This window comes from Halichoerus grypus, chromosome 3, assembly GCF_964656455.1.
Source record: "Halichoerus grypus chromosome 3, mHalGry1.hap1.1, whole genome shotgun sequence".
Lineage (NCBI taxonomy): Eukaryota > Metazoa > Chordata > Mammalia > Carnivora > Phocidae > Halichoerus > Halichoerus grypus.
Genome location: NC_135714.1, coordinates 133,984,316 through 134,005,568, shown reverse-complemented (window position 1 = coordinate 134,005,568; position 21,253 = coordinate 133,984,316). Strand labels below are relative to the sequence as shown.

At 36.4% G+C, this 21,253-nt stretch overlaps 1 non-coding gene across 1 annotated transcript; it reads right to left on the bottom strand.

Moving 5' to 3' along the window:
* Positions 1 to 18,451: 18,451 nt before the first annotated feature.
* LOC118522897 (U6 spliceosomal RNA) lies at positions 18,452 to 18,558 on the bottom strand. Its single transcript, XR_004910841.1, has one exon. It is a non-coding gene; the product is annotated as a U6 spliceosomal RNA (small nuclear RNA).
* Between the last annotated feature and the right edge of the window lie 2,695 nt (positions 18,559 to 21,253).

Genomic DNA, 21,253 nt, shown 5'->3' with positions numbered 1-21,253 from the left:
AAGCCCACTAGTAAATTTAGACTCGTTTACATTCATTCATTGAGCAAAGAAGTTGTTTTAATTGTCTTTGAATTACAAAAATCCAATGATATTCTGAGATAAAAATATGTACTTAATAAATATTTGTTGAAAGAATGAATAAATTAATGAGAAGAAGAAATCCCCTAAAGTGGCAAGCTATACATGCGTGTAACTGAAGGAACAAGACAAATTCATAGAAAACGTTAGTATTTTGTTTTGGTTACTATTTGTTTTCTGTCATTCATTCCTGGCACTGGATTACACAGGTGTACCCCATCTTATGGCACTTTGCTTTCTTGTGCTCCACACATACTGTGATTTTTACAAATTGAAGGTTTCTGGCAACCCCTGTTGAGCAGGTCTATTGGTGCCATTTTTCAACAGTATTTGCTCACCTCATGTCTCTGTGTCACATTTCAGTAATTCTTGTAATATTTTAAATCTTTTCACTATTATTATATTTTTTATTGTGATCCGTGATCAGTGATCATTGTTGTTACCATTGTAACTGTTTTAGGGCACCATGAACCCTGCCCATATAAGACAACAAACTGAATCAATAAATGCTGTGTGTGTTCTAAGTCCTCCACTGACTGGCTGTTCCCTCAACTCTGTCCCTCTCCTTAGGCCTCCCTATTCCCTGAGACACAACAATATTGAAATCAGGCCAATTAAAAATCTATAATAGCCTCTAAGTGTTCGAGGGAAAGGAAAAATCCAGTGTCTATCACTTTCAATCAAAAGCTACAAATGATTAAGCTAAGTGAGGAAGGCATGTTGAAAACTGAGATAGACCAAAAGCTAGGCCTCTTGTTCCAGATAGTCAAGCTGTGAAGGCAAAGGAAAAGTTCTTGAAGGAGATGACAAGTATTACTTTAGTGAACACATGAATGATAAGGAAGTGAAACAGTCTTATTGCTGCTGGAGAAAGTTGGAGGGGGCTGGGTAGAAGATCAAACCAGCCGCAACATTCCCTTAAGCCAAAGCCTAATCCAGAACAAGGCCCTAACTCTCTTCGATCTCTGAAGCCTGGGAGAGGTGAGCAAGCTGCAGAAAAAGAGTCAGGAGCTAGCAGAGGTTGGTTCATGAGGTTTAAGGAAAGAAGCCATCTCCATAATATTAAAATGCAGGATGAAGCAGCAAGTGCTGATGGAGAAGCTGCAGCAAGTTCTCCAGAAGATCCAGCTAAGATGATTAAGAAGGTGGCTACAGGAAACAACAGATTTTCAATGTAGACAAAAGAACATTCTATCGGAAGAAGATGTCATCAATGACTTTAGCTAGAGAGAAGTCAGTGCCTGGTTTCAAAGCTTCAAAGAACAGGCTGACTCTCTTGTTAGAGGCTAACGCAGCTGGTGACCTTAAGTTGAAGCCAATGCCGTTCTGCAAATCCTAGGGCCCTTAAGAATTACTCTGAATCTACTCTGCCTATGCTCCACAAATGGAACAACAAAGCCTGGATGACAGCATATTTGTTTATGGTAAACTGAATATTTTAAGCCTACTGTTGAGACCTATTTCTCAAAAAGAGAAAGAGAGAGAGATTTCCCTCAAAATGTGACTGCTCATTGACAATGCACCTGGTCACCCAAGAGCTCTGATGGAAATGGACAATGAAATAAATGTTGTTTTCATGCCTGATAACACAACATCCACTCTGTAGCCCATGAATCAAGGAGCCATTTCAAGAGCTATTATTAAGAAATACGTATCGTAAGGTTATAGCTGCCATACACAGCGATTCTTCTGATGAACCTGCACAAAACAAATTGAAAAGCTTCTGGAAAGGATTCACTATTCTAGATGTCATTAAGAATGTTTTGTGACCTCAGGGAGGTCAAATATCATCATTAACAGAAGTTTGGAAGAAGTTGATTTCAACCTTCCTGGAGGGCTTTATGGGGCTCAAGACTTCAGGGGAGGAAGTAACTGCAGAATTTGTGGGACTAGCGAGAGAACTAGAATTAGAAGTGGAGCCTGGAGATGTGCCTGAATTGCTGCAACCTCATGATCACACTAACAGATGAGGAGTTGTTTCTTACGGATAAACAAAGAAAGCTGTTTCTTAAGGTGGAATCTGCTAAATCTGGTGACGATGTGAAGATTATTGAAATGACAACAAAAAATTTAGAATATTATATAAACTTAGTCGATGAAGCAGCAGCAGGGTTTGGGAGGATTGACTCCAAGTTTGAAAGAAATTCTACTGTGAGTAAAATGCCATCAAACAGCATCACACGCTATAGAGAAATCATTTGTGAAAGGAACAGTCAACGGAAGTGGCAAACTTCATTGCTGTCTTATTTTAAGACAGTCACCCCAGCCTCTAGTAACCACCACCTATTACCACTGAGGTAAGATCTTCCACCATCAAAAGGATTACAGCTCACTGAAAGCTGAGATGATTGTTAGCATTTTTTAGCAATAAAGTTATTTTTAGACATAAAGTGGGTTTTTTTGGACATATTGCTATTGTACATTTAATAGACTCCAGGATAGTGTAAACATAACTTTTACATGCACGAGGAAATCAAAAAGTTCATGTGACCCCTTTTATTGTGACATTTACTTTATTGTGGTGGTCTGGGAATGAACCCGCAATATCTCTGAGGTATGCCTGTAACAGTGAACAAAACAAATAAGATACTTGACATCCCAATGCTACATTTTATTGGTAGAGTCAAGCAATGAGAAACAAACAACAAAACAATGAAAGAAAGATGATACTGGACACTGAGGAATGCAGTGAAGAAAATAAGCCAGATAGAATTGATAGAAAAATGATAGAATTCTTTCTATGGGAAAGACAATGTTTGATAGGAAGAACAGTGAAGGTATGGTGAAAGAGTGACAGCTGAGTGGAAACTTGACTGAAGAGGACTCAGACATTTGAAAATAAGGATGGGGGGATCATCCAGGCTGAGAGGGGAGGAAGTACTTGGATGATGGGTTTGCAACTGATATGAAGAAAAATGAAGAAATTTACATTATGTTCAAGAGATGGAATTATGGAGATCTGTTGCTAGCTCAGATGTTGGGGTAAGTGAGGGAAAAACAGACATCATCTTATTCCTCTATTGGGAGGTCTTATTGCCAAGTACTAAGATAGGTAACATAGCAGGAAGATTAGGCATTGAAACTGAGTGGAATCATACATATTATTTTGGATATACTAGATTTGAGAGGCCTGTCAGTTATCCAAATGTAGATATCAAATAATAATAGTCATAATCTAACAATGATTATCATCATTAAGCACTTATTACAAGCCAGACACTGTTTTAGATATTTTCCATAGATGAATTCATTTTCAGTATAATCCAGTGAAGTGGATATTGCTCATACCTCTATCATATAGATGAGGGAAAAGGCACAGAGTTCAATAACTTGGCTAGATTCACACAGTTAGCATACGTTAGAGACAGGATGATTACTCGTCAGTCTAGCTCTAAAGGCCTTGCATCTGTACCACTAAGTTATCCCTTTCTGTTTAAAAAAAAAAAACAAAACAAGGGATAAAAAGTAAAATTTGGCAAATTTGTTGCAAGCATGGAACTCAGAGAAGAGATAGGAAATAAATTTGGAGTTGTTAAAATACAGACTGAGTAAATAGAAAAGAGAAGATGTTCCGTGTCTGAATCCAGAACACCAAACACATGTAAGTTAGTTAGTTATAGGAGGAGGAACAAGTAAGGGAGATACAGCTGGAGGACCAGTGAGATGGGGGAAAACCTGAGACTGTGTGTCCAGAAGTCCAAGGAGTCAGCTTTATTGAATGCTGGGAGATGCTGAGACAGGTGGTAAGAGACAGTGACTATTGGGTTTGGCAAAATAGAAGTTATCGGAAACTTTCACCAGGAAAGTTTTAGTTTTGGGAACAAGAGCTCAATTGAAATGAGCTGAAGAAAAATATGGGGTAAAAGGAGCTCAGTCAGTGATGGCGGAAAACTTGAGGAGTTGTGTTCCTTGGGAGGGAAGCAGAGCTATGGTGTTCCTTGGGGTTGGGTAACTGGGTCTGTATTAATTTTCTAGTGCTGCCATATCAAATTATCACAAACTTTATGGCTTAAGAAAAAGAAAAAAAATTATTTCTTCACACTTCTGGAAGACTTCAGGCATTTCTTGGTTTGTGGTTGTGTAATTCCAATCTCTGCCTCTGACTCTACATGGATTTCTCAGTTTCTCTCCTCTGTTTGTCTCTATAAGTATGCTTGTCATTGGATTTAAGGCCTGCCAGGATAATCGGAATGATCTCCTCTTGATCATTAAGTTAATTACAACTGCAAAGACACTTTTCTCAAATAAAGTCACAATTACAGTTTCCAAAGATTAGGAAATGAACATACCTTTTTGGGGAATGCCAGTCAATCCACCACAGAGTGCATAAGATCAAAGGAGGGCCTTTTTAAAAGAGCTACTATTTTCCTATGCTGGTAAAAATTATCCATTAGGGAAGGAGAAATTTATGGTATGATACATTACATGTATGAGTCAATGACCAGGTGAGAAGATATAGGATTCAGAGCACAGATGGAATGTACACATTTTTTTAACTTTAGCAGGACTTCATTAAAAATGTGTGAAATAAGTGAGGAAATTTGATAGCAGAGGGATGAGGGAATTTCTGTATCATGCATCTATTTTTTTCAAAGAAATACAAAACAGGTTTGTAAATTAAAGTTATCAGAAATAGAAATGTTCAATTTGAAGACGAGTGGACTGTCTGAAATGTTTTTCATAGAGAACTAACATGAGATGTTACTGGGTATATACATTGGCCCTGTCAAACCACCTAGAGAACTGTGGTCATAAATCAGTAACAAGGCTAGTTAACCTGCTTTGTTATATTTCTGTAACAATATTTAGCTGGTCAAGTACAGATGGACATAAGGAGGATATGGGGGTAAACCAAGATTATGGATTTTCCAGGTAATTATATTGGAGAGTGAAAAAGGTAAGGGATAAATAGTGTTGGCTTTCAGAGATTACGGTGATTGACCATGGAATTTTCACTGGTTAAGGAATAAAAGTAGTGAAGTGGGTGATGGCTAGTGAAAACCCTGTAAAGATAATAGCTTGGAGTTCCCAATTTGGTTGAAGAATTGTTGATTTGGGGATGATAGAATAATTAAGTTGAGAAACCAAAGTGATGGTCAGTGAGAAATATGCTTGAAATTGAGACTACTGAGGTATCACGGCTGTGACAATGTCATGGATCTGACCAAGAGAACATGTGGTGGAAGCCGGTACTGGATTATCTAGTAGTTTAAAAACATGCTTAGCATGCATATATGTACACCACACACACTCATTCACTCATGGGCAAGAACATGTAAGCTAACAAATAAATAAATTTTAAATAATTTTAATTTTTAAATATTTATTTCAAAAGACTAATAAAAATCCTAATTTTATTGGAATTTTTGTTGGTTTTATGATTAATTGCTTTCATTCTTAATTACATAAGGGTAAGGCACCCTAGTCTTTTCTGGGTAAGGGACATTTAAACTTGGCTCCAAATAAGATGGGATGGAGAAGGATGATTGGAAGTTAGTGGTCAAAGAACTGAAAAAAAAAAAATGAGTTTTTGATGCATCATCTACAAGATGAATCGATATTTCTTATAGAAAATGTTATGAAGAATTTCTAAGAGAGATCACTGTGGATGGATGAATTCTGAGATGACTAAGCAAAGTATTTATTAGAGCTGAGTCCTGAAGTTTGTGTAGCATATTTATAAGCTCATATTATTTTTTCTGCATATAAAATAACTAATGTACAAAGTAAAAATTGTGATAAATGCAAAAAAGAGCAATGAAAATAAAACGTAATTTGCCTAAATATCTGATGATCTGAAAAAGACTATCCCTCTGTTCTTGTTCTTTTGCAAACTTCCATAATTAAAAAATAATATCCAATTACTTATACTGCTTAATAACTTTTTTTACTCGACAATATATCATGTGCTTTTTCCCATGCCAATAAATACTATTTGAAAACAAGAATCATAATTTATTTAAAATGCATAGGCACAGAGGAAGGGAATGTAGAGCAAAGCTTATTCAAGAAACAGAAGGAGTGTGAGCAAAAGAGCTGAGAGAGGACTTTTATTCTGTGTAGGAGAGAGAAGAGCTGGTCTGGCTTGAATCGGTAGTCTGTGTTCTAAAATATTCCACCTGAGATAGTAAAAGATATACCCATTTTTAGAATTCTCTGACTAACCGTCTGAGGAATTTGAAACATTCCTTTAGCATAGGGATTTGTTGAAAGGGATTTGTTAGGGAGATAAGTTTAATTATACTTTGCAGCATGTATGATGTGTTAGAAGGATTCACCCGATGTTGGAAATTGTGCATGCGCTGCAAGGGGCTTAAAACCTGAGTTGTAATAGTACTTACCACAATTAAAGATTGAAACTGGTTTAAGAAACAATTTGAGGGAAGAAACATCAAAATTTTGATGCAGGAATAGTGGTTTAATAGTTAAGGTTAGGTCAGAAATAATGATACTTAGAAAAGAGTGTAGTTTAGTCGGACAGAACATTTGTAAGAGAGTCCAAGTGTTAACAGCAGGGGGTTACCAGATAAAAAATACAACACACACACACACACATACTCACAAACACAAATACCAGAATTACTGACTTTGCAGTTATTCTCTTCTAGGTAGGAAAAAAAATAGCAATTTTCTCAGATGATGTTTTCAGATCTCAAAGACTTTGACATTCTTTCAGACATCAGTACTGTAAAAAATGAGTGATAGAGTAGTTTTTAGGGAGGCAGTGACTTAGAGGAAATACTCCAGATTTCACTTGTTTTAAAACCAGGTAGAACCTGTTTTTTTGTTCTTTTGTTTGTGTGTGTTCTGATTACTGGCTATATATACTGTGTGTGTGTTCTAATTACTGGCTATAATAAACCAATTACCAAAAATGGAAGCACAGCTTTGCTTCCTTAGATATCAAACAAAATTGTCTACAGTAAAAGGCTGTCAACTGTGCTGGATTTATTATTATTGTTGTTGTTATTTTGCTGTTGTTTGCTGTTGTTTGAACATAAAATTTGTTACCAGCATTTAATATAAGATTTTTTAAAATGTATTTATTTATTTTTAGAGAGAGCGCATGTGGGTGCATGCATGAGAGAATGGGGGAGGGGCAGATGGAGAGGTAGAGAGAGAATCTTAAGCAGGATTCACACCCAGTGAGGAGCCAGAAGTGGGGCACCCCATATATATTTTTTTTTAATTGGCAGCACTAAGCATTTGTAACTATAAATTGGCAACAGGCTGATGCTAGGTTAAAAGAGGCTCCTGCCTCTACCAGGCTGTGTACCTTCAAATACTATCAGTATCACTCTGTGTTGTCTGAATCCAGTCTGCTTCCTGTTTCCTGCCTAGTTAATAGCAGATATTTGAATTTGGAGCTTCTGCTTGACATTCTCACCTTTAGTGACCTTGGGTGACTAGCAATAAATAAGGATGCCAAACGAGAAAGTCCTTTTGGAAGTGACCCTGCTTTGCAAGGTGGGAGGAGGAAGGAAAGATAATGAAATGGGTTTGGGGAGTTTATGTGAGGTTGCAGTGTGTCAAGTATGAGAGAGAATGAGAGCACAGCTACACTTGGCCTTGAGATATCACACCTGGGTGGCATTCATTTAGTGGAAAGAAGTTAATGTCATGGGAGTACGTTAATTCTCTGCAAGTGTTATAATGGACAAAGAAGAAAAAGGGTTTCTGACTGAGCCTTGGGGATTATCATAGTTAGATGTCGAGGGGAGTTTGGCTAGATAGTATCGAAAGGAAGATGTAGAGAATAAATGAGTCAATCTTCCAGAAAAAAAAGGAGGAAAATGGATCATAATTGTTTCATTTTTTTCACTTTGTTGAGAGAATTTATAAGTACTCTGATGGTGAATTTTGAGAAAGCACTTTCACATATTTTAAATGATTTGCTATTTTAAAAATTTATGCTGTTTTTGTCAAAATGACTGATAGAAATATCCCGATAAAAATGATAAATGATTTACAAGTGTAAAAATTTGCAGCTGCATTATTAACTACTCTAAGGTTTTAATACATATGCACTAGCAGTTTCAGTACCAATTCAGGAGAAATGCATCTTATTAAATTACTGTTTTATGACAAAACATTGGCATTTTCTAGGATTTCTAGGAGAGTTCAGCACATAATTTAATTTCCCAAGGCATCATGAGAATTCAGTGAATTATGCAGCAGAGAATGATAAATCTGAACGAAGTAGTCTAACCTCACTCAAAAAAACCCTGAATTCTTGATTTTATAGGCAATACATAAATGCAGTCTCCATAATAAATAAATAAACTTTACAAGAATATTTAAGTGTCTCTTTGACCACAAAGCTTATTCACCTCCCTTTATCTAGAGGTAATCATCTTTTTCAGTTTGTTGTATATCCTTCTGGATATTTCTTTGTCATTTAAATATTTACTCATGTTGAGGTCAATCTATATGTACTAACATGCAACAATCTTCAAAATCTTTTATTGACTGAGAAAAGACCAGATTGCATACTAATACATTTATTCTAAAACATTTATATAAAAATAAACATACACATTGAAAACAATACTACATATTTTCTTTTTTTTTTTTTAAGATTTTATTTATTTATTTGACAGAGAGAGAGACAGCGAGAGAGGGAACACAAGCAGGGGGAGTGGGAGAGGAAGAAGCAAGCTCCCGGCTGAGCAGGGAGCCCGATGAGGGGCCCAATCCCAGGACCCCAGGATCATGACCCGAGCCGAAGGCAGACGGTTAATGACTGAGCTACCCAGGTGCCCCTATACTACATATTTTCTATAAGTTCCTTTATTGCTACTTCTTCCTCCTCTTCTTCCTCCTTCAACTACTACCAGAGTGGTAACCCTCATCTGTATTTCAGGTTTAGATCTCTCCTTCTGCATTCCTAATCCACATTTCTAGCTGCTTAATAGACATCTTCCTCTAATCTTTCGCAGACTTCCTAGATGAACAATAAAAGCTGTATTACCTTCCCATACTTACCTTCTCCACCTTCTGTTTTCCCTATTTTTGTTAATCTCACCATAGTCATCCAGCCTCCCATTTCTCAGCCTCCAAATCCAGTTGTTTACTATCTTGTATCCCTAACTCACTTAGCTTTACTATCTATCATATCTACTTTTTGTATATTCCTATTGCCATATGACTTATTTCAGACTTACACTTTTCATTTAGACGATTGCAATATTTCTGAATACTCTTACTGCTTCTATTCTAGTGGTTCACAGATTTATTGGATCACAGATTACCTGGGGGAAATGTTCAAACCACAGATGCCCTCTTCATTTTCATTGCTGAGAAAGCTAAATTGGGAAGGTAACTCAAAATCATAGAGTTCATTTAAAAGCCTTCATTCTCTCAATTCAAAATCCTTCCCATACTAGACTATGGCAGTCCTCTGAGTTTAGATCAGTTTAGTTTTCTGTTTTCTGGGGTACTGAAATTAGGATTATAGCTATGAATGTTTAAACATTGCTTGCTTAGGGGTTATTGAAGAGTTCTTCAGGGTAAGCCTTCCAGGAACCCTAAATATCTATATGCCATCTTTTTACTTGTGCAAATTACCATTATATTGTGTTTCTGATATAAACATCTTTTAACATTATATTACAACAAGAATAATTTCTAATATTTTAGCTAATCTACAGGGGAATTTATGATGAGGAACATGTCATCACCAATACTAAAAAAATCTTGGTGTGGAAAATTCATGCAAGATTTTAAGACTTCTAATACTCTTGTAGGATTATGATGATATGATAGCAAGGAACAAAGAAGACTTTTTCCAGTAGGTATAATTACACTAATAAAAGAGATTTCTTTCTTAAACAAGACCACTTCAGAAGGATGCTATCTTTGTTCATTGTTTTTATTTTAAAACAAATCCTTCTTTACAAAGGTCTCAGAGATTATTAGTTACAAATGAAGAAACTAATCTGATTACTTATACTAAAAGAATATTCTCCTTTATTTTCCTATGTTTTTCTGATTTTTTTCCTACTTACAACGGATTGATTTGGTCATTTTTTTCTGCCTGCACAATCCATTTCTTATTCTTTTATGATACCTGAGGATCCCTGGAAATAAACATTTTGGTGGTGGGAGTTGGTTTGTGTAACCCACTAAAACAAGATTAAAAGAGCAATGTTGACTATTGGAACAACTTTGGCTGGTTTAAGACTCTGTAAGGACTGCCTTGTCCTATAAGAGTTTTGAGTATATAATGTGCAGTTCCGTGGTAATTATTAAATTATTAGTTTAAATATAAAAATATTTATTGTCAAGATCTCTAGAGTAATAGAACCAATGGGAGATCGATCGAGTGATCTATCATCTTCTATCATCTCTTCTTCTTTTTCTTTCTATCTATATATCTCTATTGTCTATCTATCATCTATCTATCTATCATCTATCATCTATCATCTATCTATCGATCATCTATCTATCATCTATCCTCTATCATCATCATTTATATATGCAGAGAGAAAGATTTATTTTAAGGAATTGACTCATGTGATGTGGGCTCTGGTGATCCAAAATCTGGGCAGGCCAACATGCTGGAAATTTAGGTAATGTTGCAGTCTTGAGGAGAATTCCTTCTTCAGGAAACTTCAGTCTTTGCTCTTTATTATCCTTTCTCTTTCCCTACCTTCAACTCTTTTATTCTTTTCTCTTCCTCCCTTCCTTTCTTCCTTTCCTCCTCCATGTCTTCCTTCCTTCTTCCCTCTGTTTTTTCTTCTTCATTTTCCTTTCTTCCTTGATTTCTTTTTGATGAATTTATTCACCATTCATTCATTCATTAACAAATGAATTGGGTATCTTTACTCCACACCATGAGTTATTTTCTCTAGTAAATGAGATAAAATCTTGCATGGACTTTGTAACAACATAACATGGCAAATAAAAGTAACATGTATTGCCCAACTACAAATAAAATGATGTGATTGATATATAATTATTATAATTGAAGAAAGAACAAAAGAACTTTATATTACATAAATCTCTTAGTAGGAACTTAAGATTGAAAATTGCAGTAACATATTTTCTCAGTATTTCAGACTTTAAATTGTCTTCTCCTTGGACTGAAACATTTTCTTTTTGTAGGGGGGTTCCTTTTTATATTTAAATTCAATTAATTAACATATAGTATATTATTAGTTTCAGAGGTAGAGTTCAGTGATTCATCAGTTGCACAGAACCCCCAGTGCTCATTCCATCACGTGCCCTCCTTCATGCCCATCACCCAGTTACCCATCCCCCCCCCCACCTCCCCTCCAGCAACCCTCAGTTTCTTTCCTATGCTTAAGAGTCTCTTATGGTTTGTCTCCCTCTCTGATTTCATCTTGTTTTATTCTTCCCAGGTTTGTTTGTTTGTTTGTTTGTTTGTTTTTACTAACCAGAATCATGCTGTATGTATTGTTCTTTGATGTGCTTGTTGGAGATATTCTCAGCCTAGCACACTCCTTTTATCCATTATATATTCCACAGAATTAGTGTCACTGTTTGGGTTGCTTCATTCTGCTGTTATAATTACACTTACTTTTGTGCACAAACTTGAGCACAGGGGCTGGAATTTGAGGGGAAGAGTGCCAGTTTGAGCCCTTGGGAATCTGAGGTGAAGGGGTGTTGACTTGGCATTGAGGAGGGGGCAGGCCGTGCATGCTGACTTGGGCAGGAAGGCATCTGGACTGTGAATTTGGGATCCACAGGCTGATGGCATTGTGTGTGATGGAGACATGGCTGGTTTTGCTTTTAACTTTTGTTTGTCTGGGAAACTCTATCTCTCCTTCTATTCTAAATGAAAGCTTTGCTGGATAGAGTATTCTTGGCTGTAGATTTTTTCCTCTTAGCAGTTAGAATTGATCATGCCGCTCTCTTCTGGTCTGTAGAGTTTCTGCTGAAAAACCCACTGATAGCCATATGGCGTTTCCATTGTATGTCATTGCTTTCTTTTCTCTTGCTGCTTTTAAAATTCTCTCTCTATCACTACTTTTGGCTATCTTATTTACTTTGTGTCTTAGTGCAGACATCTTTGGGTTGGTTTTGCTGAAGGCTCTCTGTGCCTTCCGGATCTGGATTTCTCTTTCCTTCTCCAGATTTGGGAAGTTTTTAGCTATTATTTCTTCAGACAAATCTTCTACTCTCTTTTCTCGCTCTTCTCCTTCTGGGATCCCTATCATGTGACTGCTATGCTTGACAGTGTTGCTGAGTTCCCTGAGTCTATTCTCATTTTGCATATTTTCCCCCTCTCATCTGCTTGGCTTGATTACTTTCCATGACTCTGTCTTCCAGGTGGCTGATCCGTTCTTCTACTTCCTCTTGTTTGCTACTTATTCCAGGTGGTCTATTTTTATTTCCATTTAGTGAGTCTGATAGCTCTAATTGATTCTTTTTTATGTCTCCTATCTCTTGGTGGAGGGTCTCATGGAGGTTCTGCACTCTTTTCTCAAGTCCAGTGAGTATCTTTATGAGCATTACTTTAAATTCTCCATCAGACATATTACTTATCTCTGTTTCGCTTAGGTCTCCTGCTCTGATTTTGTTCCACTCTTTCATTTGGGACATATTCCTCTGTCTCCTCATTCTGTCTATTGCTGTGTCTGTTTCTCTGTGTTAGGAAAGTTAGCTATGTCTCCCGCACTTGAAAGTAGTGGCTTTATGAAGAAGAGGTCCTGCAGCACAATGTCTCCTTTTCACCAGGAAATGGTGCTTCACAGGGTGTCTCCTATGTGTGTTGCTCCAGGGGTGTCCTACCGTTGTGGCTGGGATGTGTTTGCCTTCAGTCCTGTTGTCTGCGATGGCTCTCTGCCTGTTGTGGGCAGAGTCTGGTGCCTGTGGTGTTAGTGGGCTGATCCAGGGCTGCCTTGGGCTTGAGTTGAGTCAGACCAGGTGTTTGCCAGAGATGAAGTAGTACCAAACTGCAGGCTCTTTCCCTGTGTTGTCCCCTGAGAAGCTTTTGTTGGTGGGTGGGTCCTGCAGTCGGACAAGCTACCTGCCCACAGCACACTGCTGGGGTCACAGTCAGACTGATGTGTAGTTATCTTCCCCTCTCCCTGGAGCAGGACTCACTTTGGAGTGGTGCTGGCCCTTGTCTGGGCTGCATGCACACTACCAGGCTTGTGGCACCACTTTGATGGGATCTTGCCAAGAACGATTGGAGGGGGTGGATCTGCTTTGCTGTGGCCTCTTGTCTATGCTGGGCTGCAGAGAGACTGTTCTGCCAGTTTTGGGGCTGCTTTCTGGGTTATTCATGCCGATGTGGGTGCTCTCTAGGAGGCCACGAGGCAAGAGGTGAGCCCAGGGTCCTCCTACTCCGCCATCTTCCCAGCAGCCTCTGCCAAAACATTTTCATTTTTGAGAGCTGTATGCAAGGTAGTTTGTGTTGCCAAAAGATATTTGTAAAAGATTTTTATGTAGTTCCCAAGTATTTTAATTACTAGTATTATCAAGCCATCTATCAATAAAATGGCCTTTCACCTAAAAGCTTATATCAACTATTTTGAAAGCTTTAAAAATTGCCCAAGAAAAACGTGGAAATTTTACTTATTTATATCTAACCACATTTCCAAGTTACTGCCTAATATTCCGTTGTGAAATCATATAGCTCATTAGTAAGAGAACTTTTATCTCTTCACCAAACCTAGAACTTTATCCTGGCAAGCTCATTATATTTTAATTTCCAAATGCAATAGTGGATTCTTTTGACCTCAATTGGAGAATATTTGTTAATTTCACTGTTTGCATTTGATTGTTTATTATTCATGACCATTGTTACTGCATTATGTTCAAAAAATGTGATATCATTAATTTGCTTTGAAATTTACTCAGGTGTAATGGTTACATTGAACAAATAAATATCCTGTATGATGTCATCAGCAAATGTAGTTCTTCTGTCTTTCTACCTGTTCAAACCTCTTCTAGTTTTTCTTTCTTAGATAAAATATAGGGTTACCATGACTTTTCTGGTCAATTTCAGCAAATAAAATTTTCCATTGTCTTTGGTCCTTCTCCAAATCTCAGCTTGGGAATTAAAATGTATAGTCAATGCACAGAAATCAATTGCTTTCTTATACACTAACAATGCAACTATAGAAAGAGAAATTAGAGAAACAATTCCATTTACCACAGCACCAAAAGCCATAAGATACCTCAGAATAAACCTAACCAAAAAGGTAAAGGATCCATGCTCTAGGAACTACAGAACACTCATGAAAGAGATTGAAGAAGACAAAAAAAGATGGAAAAACATTCCATGCTCATGGATCAGAAGAATAAACATTGTTAAAATGTCTATGCTGCCCAGAGCAATCTATACCTTCAATACCATCCCAATCAAAATTCCAATGACATTTTTCAAAGTGCTGGAACAAACAATCCTAAAATTTGTATGGAATCAGGAAAACCCCAAATCACCAAGGAAATGTTGAAAAAGAAAAACAAAGCTGGGGGCATCACGTTGCCCGATTTCAAGCTATATTACAAAGGAGTGATCACCAAGACAGCATGGTACTGGCACGAAAACAGACATATAGACCAATGGAACATAATAGAGAGCCCAGATATAGACCCTCAACTCTATGGTCAAATAATCTTCGACAAAGCAGGAAAAAATATCCAGTGGAAAAAAGACAGTCTCTTCAATAAAGGATGCTGGGAAAATTGGACAGCCACAAGCAGAAGAATGAAACTCGACCATTCTCTAACACCATTCACAAAGATAAACTCAAAATGGATGAAAGACCTCAATGTGAGACAGGAATCCATCAAAATCCTAGAGGAGAACATAGGTAGTAACCTCTTTGACATCGGCCACAGCAACTTCTTTCAAGATACATCTCCAAAGACCAGTGAAACAAAAGCAAAAATGTACTTTTGGGTCTCCATCAAGATAAAAAACTTCTGCACAGCAAAGGAAACAGTCAACAAAACAAAGAGGCAACCCACACAATGGGAGAAGATATTTGCAAATGACACTACAGATAAAGGGCTGGTATTCAAGATCTATAAAGAACTTCTCAAATTCAACACCCAAAAAAAAAGTAAGTCAAAAAATGGGCAGAAGATGTGAACAGACACTTCTCCAAAGAAGACATACAAATGGCTAACAGACACATGAAAAAATGGTCACCATCATTAGCCATTAGGGAAATTCAAATCAAAAACACATTGAGATATCACCTTACACCAGTTAGAATGGCAAAAATTGACAAGGCAAGAAACAACAAGTGTTGGAGAGGTTGTGGAGAAAGGGGAACCCACTTACACTGTTGGTGGGAATGCAAGTTGGTACAGCCACTTTGGAAAACAGTGTGGAGGTGCCTCAAAAAATTAAAAATAGAGCTACCTTATGACCCAGCAATTGCACTCCTGGGTATTTACCCCAAAGACACAGATGTAGTGAAAAGAAGGGCCATGTGCACCCCAATGTTCATAGGGGCAATGTCTGCAATAGCCAAACTGTGGAAAGAGCCGAGATGCCTTTCAACAGATGAATGGATAAAGTGGTCCATATATACAATGGAATATTACCCAGCCATCAGAAAGGATGAATACCCAACTTTTACATCAACATGGATGGGACTGGAGGAGATTATGCTAAGTGAAATAAGTCAAGCAGAGAAAGTCAATTATCATATGGTTTCACTTGTTTGTGGAACATAAGGAATAGCATGGAGGACATTAGGAGAAGGAAGGGAAAAATGAAGGGGTGGAAATCGGAGGGAGAGATGAACCATGAGAGACTCTGGACTCTGAGAAACAAGCTGAGGGTTTTGGAGGGGAAAGGGGTGTGGGGATGGGTTAGCCCGGTGATGGGTATTAAGGAGCGCACATACTGCATGGAGCACTGGGTGTTATACGAAAACAATGGATCGTGGATCACCACATCAAAACCAATGATGTATTCTATGGTGACTAACATAACATAATAAAATAAAATAAAAATAAATAAATAAAATGTCTAGTCCCACATAGTCAAAACTTCCAAATTCATGTAAAGATAAAAAATTTCCCTGAATGTTCAAGGAGCTATCAAAACATACACATAAGACTATCATTGTCCTTTCCCTACCCTAAAGCACAATCACCAGTGCTGCAACAACCCAATGAATACTCTATGTTAATTCAGGGTTGCAGGACTTTAACTTGATCATCAACACAAAAGCATAAAAGTGTTGCAAAAGTTCATTATGTCTTATATTCAAACTCTTGAAATTGCTTCTTTTTATTTGGAAATGAAAGTTTTTAACAAACCAGGCAATAGGAGTTATTTTTATAAAGATTTATTCTACTATCCTCTTGGATTTAGTAGAAAAACATGAGTAAAATTATTATGTGTAGTCAGGGGCCATTTATTATTTCCCAGATGAGTCCTTAGATTTCTTCTTTTACTTTGGAATATTCATCTCTCTATCTTGATTTCTCCTCTAACTTTTCATCTTTGATTTATCCCTTCATGCCCATATGCAGTTGTATTATCTTTCTCCTCCATACTTTCACTCTTTCATTGAAGAATTTTGTTTTAATAGAAAAAAGGAAAGGAAGTAAAAGCACTTCATTTTTAGGTATATGTAATTTTATTTTAGACCTCTTTTCGGTTTGTAACCCTTCCTGTGAATCCTGTCCTTTGGGGTTCATGTGCTTATTTAAAAAAAAAAAAAAAAAAAAAAGACCTTGAAAACAGTCCAGGAAAAAGAGAAAAAAAACAAAAACAAAACAAAACCCGTTTGTTTAAAGAGTATTGAGGGACCTCACATAAAACTTGCACAGCTACAGGAAGCTTCTCTCAGCTACAGAATCACTTCTTGCTTTATAGAGTGTGATTCTATTTACTTTACTCAAAACTTCAAGATTATTTTAAATCTGATTTGCCCATTGAGAGCAATGCAATATTTAACCAGCCTCTGCTTCCTGATCCTTTCCCTCTGTTGCTCCTGAAGCTTCCCAGATGTATACATGGCGTGCGCTCACATCTTGATACTGACGTTAATATATTTCAACCTTGAAAGTTGTCCTTTGTGACTCTTCCTACATCCACTATTGCAGACTTCTCTATTATGATGTAATCTTGGCTACCGTAAGTTTACATTAGTTCAAATTATGTCTTTTTTTTTTTTAGACAAAGTGCAAGCACCTTGTTCTTCAACTTTCGAGAAGGCCGTCATATAACCCCAGAGGAAGCTAGCAACTTTATGTGAAACACATGGTGAGCCCCCAACATTCACCAATTAATGACTGGGATGCAAAGCAATTTGAACAAGGAGGGAAATATGCTCCAGTGTCTAAAGGAAAACAAAACAAAATAAAGCAGCAAGAGTAAGATTATGTGGTTTGAAGTCAAAAGGATAATTTTTCAAAGCTTAAACAAGTGATGTGTAAAGAATAATTCCGCTTCCCTTAAAAGTGAAAACCTCTGAAAGCGGACACCAAGAAATTTGGAAGCAAACTGTGGATGGCAGGGGAAAATGTTGTGGTACTGAGAGCATTTAGAAGGCGCCAACATTTTTACTTCCTTCCCAGCAATAAATCAAGAGAGAGTATTTGTGCAAAGGTAGATTTGGATACAAATTACGATTTTTGGAGAGAAAATTGTAAAAGCATAACCTATTGGTACTGAAAAAACAAAGGTCAATCAGTCAAATACTTTAATCTTACAAAAGAGAACAATGAGATATTCATTATTGAAAGAATAACTCTCATAGAATATCTCTTAATTCTACTTTTTCTGTTTTTAACCTTTACTATTTGGCACAATATTTTGACATACATTTTTTTTTTTGTTGTTCTAGAACATGTAAACTATGCTTACAAAGACAAAGTCCTACAGAGAATAAGAATGACTTCAGAAACTCTGCCTCCCTCCCAAACTTCTCAATGTAAAATTTCCCAAATTGAGAAAAAAGATAAAATTTAGAGAAATATCTAATTAGGGGTGGCTAAGTGGCTCAGTTGGTTAAGCGTCCGACTCTTGATTTCAGCCCAGGTTATGATCTCAGGGCCCTGAGATTAAGCCCTGCATTGGGCTCCACACTGGACATGGAGCATGCTTAAGATTCGCTCTCTCCCTCCCTCTGTCTCTTCCCTCCTTGTGCGCATGTGCTCTCTCTCTCTCTCTCTCAAAAGAAAAAAAATCCAATTATTCACTTCAATGAAGCTATAAATCTGGTTTTCCAGACTATTTTATTATGAAACAATTTTAAAATTTTAGTTTTTTTCTAATTCAAAGGTATCACATATATATATATAATTTGCAAAAGACAAAAGGCTATGAAGAGAAGTACAAGAAAATAATCAGATATCCAATAGTACATTTTGATACAGTTTCTCCCATTTATTCTTGTGTTTATTGAAATAATTTTCTTTTCTTTTATTTTTTAATATGGAATGCTTCATGGATTTAGGTGACATCCTTGCACAGGGGTCATGCTAATCTTCTCTGTATTGTTCCAATTTTAGTATATGTGCTGCTATTGTGAGCACTATTAAAGACTTTATTTATTTATTTATTTATTTATTTATTTATTTATTTGAGACAGAGAGAGAGAGAGGGAGAGCAGGAGTGGGGGGAGGGGCAGATGAGGAGGGATTGGGAGAGAGAATCTCTCAAGCAGACTCCACGCTGAGCACATAGTCTGATGTGGGACTCGAACTCACGACCCCAAGATCATGACCTGAGCTGAAACTAAGAGTCTGACACTTAACTAACTGAGTCCCCCAGGCATCGCAGAAGGAAGCACTATTGAAATCATTTTCTATATACAGAGTTTTAATCTACTCTAGCATTTTAACATTATTTTAGGAAAGTTTTTTCTATGCCTTTAAATGTTTCTATGGCTTTAAATGTTCAACAGATGCATAAAATTTTATCATGTGGATAAACCATTGTGTGTGTGTTTGTGTATGTGTGTGTGTGACCTCCACCACCATCGTTTATTCCAGTAATTTTTATATATATAAAAGATTAGTTTTAAGCATTTTTACATAAAGTCTTTTCCCTAAATTTTAATGAATTATTTCCATAGAAGAGATTCCTAGAAGTGTTTAAAATAGTAGCATTTGTAAGATTAATTTGCTTTCTGTAAATCTTTCCTCAATTTATACTCTCCCACTAGTGTATGAGACTGTCTGCCTCACTTCAGTTTTGCCAGCAATGAGTTCTATAGACCAAATTATTTGACAACATCAGGATAGAAAATCCTCATTGGTTAATTAAAAAAGCCAGTTAAAGTAGGAAGCACAATTTTTTTTTTTAATTTTATATAAACTTGAAGTGTATATATGTATGCTAACTTGCTTCTGTTGATTTAGAGCCAAAGGCTTTGATTTGTTTACCTCTTTGCTGTCATCTTTCTTGCATAAACTATATCCATCTTGCATCACTATACTTTTCAGGGTTTTTTTTTTTTTTTTTTGAATGAAACAAGAAATCAAGGATACTTATGAATAGGAATACAGAAATCTTCTGACCTTTAAAGAAAAAATTTGCCTCTGTTTTTATGTTGTTTCATCCAAATTGGTTTTGACATAAATTGTTTTAGGCAGTTTACTCTTTTCAAAGTATATAATTGAATGGATTAGTTATGTGTAAAGGGGAGGGTAAATACAGCTCTGCGGTCTCCATAATCTTTTTATTTGGTGCTGAACATTCCCTAAATCCCATTATTTTTGGAGTAGAAACTCATATGGTAAAGTAAAGTAAGATAAAGTTTAAAAATGATATCTAGTAGAACTCTTGTTTTTATATTATTGTGCACACAGCAGTCGACTTGGGCAGATGGCTATTTTAATAGCTTTGACTTTGTACATATTGCAAGAAGTTTTCTCTTACTTTTCATCACTCATAAATACATAAAAAGCTAACTGATAATATATGTGAATACTATCATTTACTGTAAAAATGCTCTCTGATACAAAATGCTATGCATAAAAATGTATATTAAGGGGCACCTGGATGGCTCAGTCGTTAAGCGTCTGCCTTCAGCTCAGGTCATGATCCCAGGGTCCTGGGATCGAGGCCCGCATCGGGCTCCCTGCTCGGCAGGAAGCCTGCTTCTCGCTCTCCCACTCCCCCTGCTTGTGTTTCCTCTCTAGCTCTCTCTCTCTCTGTCAAATAAATAAATAAAATCTTTAAAAAAAAAAATCTTAAAAAAAAATGTATATTAAAAGATACACTCCCCACCTAGTAAGAGAGCAACAATTCACCCTACTTGTAAATAATCAACTTACTTACTATTCTCTGACATTTAAAAATATTTAAGAGTATTGCAAATAATGCAGCAATAAACATAAGCGTGCTTAGATCCCTTCTGAATTAGTATTAAGCATCCATTGGTACACAAATAGATAAGGAAGATGTGGGGGGTGTGTGTGTGTATAATATTACACAGCCATAAAAAGGATGAGATCATGAGATCTGTGACAATGTAGATGGATCTAGAGAGTATTATCCTAAGTCAAAGAAGTTAGACTTAGAAAGATAAATACCATACAAGTTCATTCGTATGTGGAATCTAAAAAACAAAATAAATTCATAAAGAATCAAACAAACAAAAAGCAGAATCATACCTGTGTTTACAGAGAACAAACTGATGGTTGCCAAAGGGGAGGGGGGGTGGGACATTGAGCTAAAGGGGTGAAGGGGTTATGGTTATGGAATGAATAAATCACAGGAATAAAATGCACAGCATAAGGAATATAGTCAATAATATTGTGATAGCATTGTATGGTGACCAAAGGTAACTACCCTTGTGGTGAACAGAGCCTAATGTATGGAGAAGTTGAATCACTATGTTGTACACCTGAAAATAATGTAACATTTTGTGTCAACTATGCTGAAATTAATTATATATATAATATACATAATATATATACATAATGTTTAAAGGGATTAATTTTTCAAATATTGGCAGATTAATGTAACAAATGAGGCATATGTTATCTAAAGAAACAATTATAAAATTACTTATATTGTTAATTACTGTCAGGAGAAATGAGAAACAATTTCAAAAAATTTTTTTGATTATTTCTTAAAGTACTTTAAGAGTCCTTAAAACCTAAAACACAAACAGTACTTAAAACCTTCTATATTTTACTGCTTAAGGCTGAACCATTCTATTTTTTTAATTAAAATCCCATATTTTTAAATTCTTATAGTATTGGTTAAGGTTACCTTTCA